Genomic DNA, 6,316 nt, shown 5'->3' with positions numbered 1-6,316 from the left:
TCAAGAGGTATAAGACCTCCGACGATTTTCTTAGCCTGCAAAGTAAGGGAGAAAAGCTCAATTGTTGAGCTTGTGCTCAGATTGACTGAGTACAACAATCATTTTAATCGAGTGGGAGTTGATCTTCCAGATGAGATAGTGATGTTTCTCCGAACTCATTACCACCAAGCTGCTAGAGCTTCGTGATGAACTATAATATATCAGGGACATATATGATGATCCTTGAGATATTCGCGATGTTTGACACCACAAAAGTAGAAATCAAGAAGGAGCATCAATTGTTGATGGTTGGTGAAATCACTAGTTTCAAGAAGGGCAAGGGCAAAAAGGGATGCTTCATGAAACGGCAAATCAGCTGCTGCTCTAGTGAAGAAACCCAAGGTTGAACCCAAACCCGAGACTAAGTGCTTCTGTAATAAAGGGAACAGCCACTGGAGCAGAATTACCCTAGATACTTGGTAGATAAGAAGGCTGGCAAGGTCGATAGAAGTATATTGGATGTGTTATGTTAATGTGTACTTTACTAGTACTCCTAGTAGCACCAGGGTATTAGATACCGGTTCGGTTGCTAAGTGTTAGTAACTCGAAATAAAAGCTACGGAATAAACGGAGACTAGCTAAAGGTGAGATGACGATATGTGTTGGAAGTATTTCCAAGGTTGATCAAATATCGTACGCTCCCTCTACCATCGAGATTGGTGTTTGCGTTGAGCATAGACATGATTGGATTATGTCTATCGCAATACGGTTATTCATTTAAGGAGAATAACGGTTACTCTGTTTATTTGAATAATACCTTCAATGGTCTTGCACCTAAAATGAATGGTTCATTGAATCTCGATCATAGTGATACACATGTTCATGCCAAAAGATATAAGATAGTAATGATAGTACCACCTACTTGTGGCACTGCCACTTAAGTCATATCGGTATAAAACGCATGAAGAAGCTCCATGTTGATGGATCTTTGGACTCACTCATTTTTGAAAGGATTGAGACATGCGAACCATGTTTGTTGGTAGATATGCATGAAGAAACTCTATACAGATGGATCGTTTGGACTCACTTGATTTTGAATCACTTGAAACATGCAAATCATACCACATGGGCAAGATGACTGAAAGCCTCGTTTTCAGTAAAATGGAACTAGAAAGCAACTTGTTGGAAGTAATACATTTTGATGTGTGCAGTCCAATGAGTGCTGAGGCGTGTAGTGGATATCGTTATGTTCTTACTTCACAGATGATTTGAGTAGATGTTGAGTATATTTACTTGATGAATCACGAGTCTGAATTATTGAAAGGTTCAAGTAATTTCAGGGTGAAGTTGAAAGATCGTCGTGACAAGAGGATAAAAGATCTATGATATGATCATAGAGATGAATATCTGAATTACGAGTTTGGCACAGAATTAAGACATTGTGGAAATTGTTTCACAACTAATACATCCTGGAACACCATAGTGTGATGGTGTGTCCGAACATCATAACTGCACCCTATTGGATATGATGCATACCATGATGTCTCTTATCGAATTACCACAATAGTTTATGGGTTAGGCATTAGAGACAACCACATTCACTTTAAAAGGGGCACCACGTAATTCCGATGAGATGACACCGTATGAACTATGGTTTAGGGAAACCTAAGCTGTCATTTCTTAGAAGTTTGGGGCTGCGACGCTTATGTGAAAAAGTTTCAGGCTGATAAGCTCGAACCCAAAGCGGATAAATGCATCTTCATAGGACACCCAAAAACAGTTGGGTATACCTCCTGTCTCAGATCCGAAAGCAATAAGGGATTGTTTCTAGAATCGGGTCCTTTCTCGAGGAAAAGTTTCTCTCGAAAGAATTGAGTGGGAGGATGGTGGAGACTTGATGAGGTTATTGAACCGTCTCTTCAACTAGTGTGTGGCAGGGCACAGGAGTTGTTCCTGTGGCACCTACACCAATTGAAGTGGAAGCTTATGATAGTGATCATGAAACTTCAGATCAAGTCACTACCAAACCTCGTGGGATGACAAGGATGCGTACTACTTCAGAGTGGTACATAATCCTGTCTTGGAAGTCATGTTGCTAGACAACAATGAACCTACGAGCTATGGAGAAGCGATGGTGGGCCTGGATTCCAAAATGGCTCGAGGCCATATAATCCGAGAGAGGATCCATATATGAAAACAAAGTGTAGACTTTGGGAGAACTACTTGATGGTTGTAAGGCTGTTGAGTACAGATGGATTTTAAAAGGAAGACGGACAATGATGGTAAATGTCACCATTAAGAAAGCTCGACTTGTCGTTGAGATGTTTTCCGACAAGTTCAAGGAGTTGACTACGATGAGACTTTCTCACTCGTAGCGATGCTAAGAGTCTGTTGGAATTTTATTAGCGATTACTGCATTATTTATGAAATCTTGCAGATAGGATGTCAAAACATTGTTTCCTCAACGTTTTTTTGAGGAAAGGCTGTATGTGATACAAACCGGAAGGTTTTGTCAGTCCTGAAAGATGCTAATAAGTATGCAAAGCTCCAGCAATCCTTCTAGGGACTGGAGTAAGCATCTCGGAGTTGGAATGTATGCTTTGATAAGATGATCAAAGTTTTGGGTGTATACAAAGTTTATGAGAAACTTGTATTTCCAAAGAAGTGAGTGGGAGCACTATAGAATTTCTGATAAGTATATGTTGACATATTGTTGATCAGAAATGACGTAGAATTTCTGGAAAGCATATAGGGTTATTTGAAAGTATTTTTCAATGGAAAGCCTGGATTAAGCTACTTGAACATTGAGCATCAAGATCTATAAGGATAGATCAAAATTCTTAATGGTACTTTCAAATGAGCACATACCTTGACATGATCTTGAAGGTGTTCAAGATGGACCAGTCAAAGAAAGAGTTCTTGCCTGAGTTGTAAGGTATGAAATTAAGACTTAAAGCTCGACCACGGCAGAAGAAAGAGGAAGGACGAAGGTCATCCCCTATGTTTTTGTCATAGGCTCTATACGGTATGCCATGCTGAGTACCGCACCTGATGTGTGCCTTGCCACATATCTGGCAAGAGGGTACAAAGGTAATCTAGGAGTAGATCACCAGATAGTGGTCTAAATTATCCTTAGAGGAATAAGGATATGTTTCTCGGTTATGGAGGTGATAAAGAGTTCGACGTAAAGAGTTACGTCGATGCAAGCTTAACATCTATCCGGATAGCTCTGAGTAGAGATACCGGATACGTATAATGGAGCAACAATTTAGAATAGCTCCAAGTAGAACAGTTATTTGAAATGGCTCCAAATATAGCGTAGTAGCTGCATCTACAAGATGACATAGAGATTTGCGAAGTACATACGGATCTGAAAGATTCAGACCCGTTGACTATAACATCTCTCACAAGCATAACATGTTCAAACCCAGAACTCATCGAGTGTTAATCACATGGTAATGTGAACTAGATTATTGACTCTAGTAAACTCTTTGGGTGTTAGTCACATGGGGATGTGACCTTGAGTGTTAATCACATATCGATGTGAACTGGATTATTGACTCTAGTGCAAGTGGGAGACTGTTGGAAATATTCTCTAGAGGCAATAATAAATTGGTTATTATTATATTTCCTTGTTCATGATAATCGTTTATTATCCATGCTAGAATTGTATTGATAGGAAACTCAGATACATGTTTGGATACATAGACAACACCATGTCCCTAGTAAGCCTCTAGTTGACTAGCTCGTTGATCAATAGATGGTTACGGTTTCCTGACCATGGACATTGGATGTCATTGATAACGGGATCACATCATTAGAAGAATGATGTGATGGACAAGACCCAATCCTAAGCCTAGCACAAGATCATGTAGTTCGTATGCTAAAGCTTTTCTAATGTCAAGTATCGTTTCCTTAGACCATGAGATTGTGCAACTCCCGGATACCGTAGGAATGCTTTGGGTGTGCCAAACGTCACAACGTAACTGGGTGGCTATAAAGGTACACTACAGGTATCTCCGAAAGTGTCTGTTGGGTTGGCACGAATCGAGACTGGGATTTGTCACTCCGTGTAAACGGAGAGGTATCTCTGGGCCCACTCGGTAGGACATCATCATAATGTGCACAATGTGATCAAGGAGTTGATCACGGGATGATGTGTTACAAAATGAGTAAAGAGACTTGCCAGTAACGAGATTGAACAAGGTATCGGGATACCGACGATCGAATCTCGGGCAAGTATCGTACCGATAGACAAAGGGAATTGTATACGGGATTGATTAAGTCCTTGACATCGTGGTTCATCCGATGAGATCATCATGGAACATGTTGGAGCCAACATGGGTATCCAGATCCCGCTGTTGGTTATTGACCGGAGAGTCATCTCGGTCATGTCTGCATGTCTCCCGAACCCGTAGGGTCTACACACTTAAGGTTCGGTGACGCTAGGGTTATAGAGATATTAGTATGCGGTAACCCGAAAGTTGTTCGGAGTCCCGGATGAGATCCCGGACGTCACGAGGAGTTCCAGAATGGTTCGGAGGTAAAGAATTATATATAGGAAGTGCTATTTCGGCCATCGGGACAAGTTTCGGGGTCACCGGTATTGTACCGGGACCACCGGAAGGGTCCCGGGGGTCCACCGGGTGGGGCCACCTACCCCGGGGGGCCACATGGGCTGTAGGGGGTGCGCCTTGGCCTATATGGGCCAAGGGCACCAGCCCCAAGAGGCCCATGCGCCAAGAGATGAGGGAAAGGAAGAGTCCTAAAAGGGGAAGGCACCTCCTAGGTGCCTTGGGGAGGTGGAACTCCTCCCTGGCCGCACCCTTCCTTGGAGGAAGGGCCAAGGCTGCGCCCCCCCTCTCCCTTGGCCCTATATATAGTGGGGGGAAGGGAGGGCAACCATACCTAAGCCCTGGCGCCTCCCTCTCCCTCCCATGACACATCTCCCTCCTCCCGCAGTGCTTGGCGAAGCCCTGTTGGAATCCCGCTACTTCCACCACCACGCCGTCGTGCTGCTGGATCTCCATCAACCTCTCCTTCCCCCTTGCTGGATCAAGAAGGAGGAGACGTTGCTGCTCCGCACGTGTGTTGAACGCGGAGGTGCCGTCCGTTCGGCGCTAGGATCATCGGTGATTTGGATCACGAAGAGTACGACTCCATCAACCCCGTTCTTTTGAACGCTTCCGCGCGCGATCTACAAGGGTATGTAGATCCACTCCTCCCTCGTTGCTAGATGACTCCATAAATAGATCTTGGTGACACGTAGGAAAATTTTGAATTATTGCTACGTTCCCCAACAGTTTTCATCATATTGCTTGAGTTAATTCCTCTACACCATATCATCTTGCTTAAAGTGTTACTCCGTTCTTTATGAACTTAATATTCTAGATGCATGCTGGATAGCGGTCGATGTGTGGAGTAATAGTAGTAGATGCAGAATCGTTTCGGTCTACTTGACACGGACGTGATGCCTATATTCATGACCATTGCCTTAGATATCGTCATAACTTTGCGCTTTTCTATCAACTGCTCGGTAGTAATTTGTTCACCCACCGTAATGCTTTATATCTTGAGAGAAGCCTTTAGTGAAACCTATGGCCCCCGGATCTATTTTCCATCATATAATCTTCTATTTTCCATCATACAAGTTTCCGATCTACAATTCTAGTTTTCTATTTACTTTCTTTGCAATCTTTTACTTTCCGTTCCATAAACCAAAAATACCAAAAATATTACTTTGTCGTTTATCCATCTCTATCAGATCTCATTTTACGAATAACTGTGAAGGGATTGACAACCCCTTTGTCACGTTGGTTGCAAGTTGATGTTTTTTTGTGCAGGTATTCAGTGGCTTGCACGTTGTCTCCTACTGGATTGATACCTTGGTTCTCAAAACTGGGGGAATTACTTACGGTACTTTGCTGCATCACTCTTTCCTCTTTAAGGAAAAAACCAACGCAAACTCAAGAAGTAGCAGACCGCACCTCGACCAACATGAGATACCTTAACACAATCCCGACCACATCTCAGGATGGGTCAACGCACTGTCCACCCTTCGGGCCTAGGAATCGGCAAATGAACAACAGGACGAGCTGGAATCAAAGAAGGTGTCGCCCAAGAGTAACCCGTGACGACGTACATTGCGCCTCGAGACCTCATACCCATAGCAGTTGTTGGGTTTCGTATTAATTTCAAAAAAATTTCCTACGCACACGCAAGATCATGGTGATGCATAGCAACGAGAGGGGGAGAGTGTGATCTACGTACCCTTGTAGATCGACAACGGAAGCGTTAACTTGGTTGATGTAGTCGTACGTCTCCACGGCCCGACCGA

The sequence above is a fragment of the Triticum urartu genome, chromosome 7A (assembly GCF_056163025.1).
Source record: "Triticum urartu cultivar PI428250 chromosome 7A, HENAU_Tu73, whole genome shotgun sequence".
Lineage (NCBI taxonomy): Eukaryota > Viridiplantae > Streptophyta > Magnoliopsida > Poales > Poaceae > Triticum > Triticum urartu.
This window is presented reverse-complemented; position numbering follows the sequence as displayed.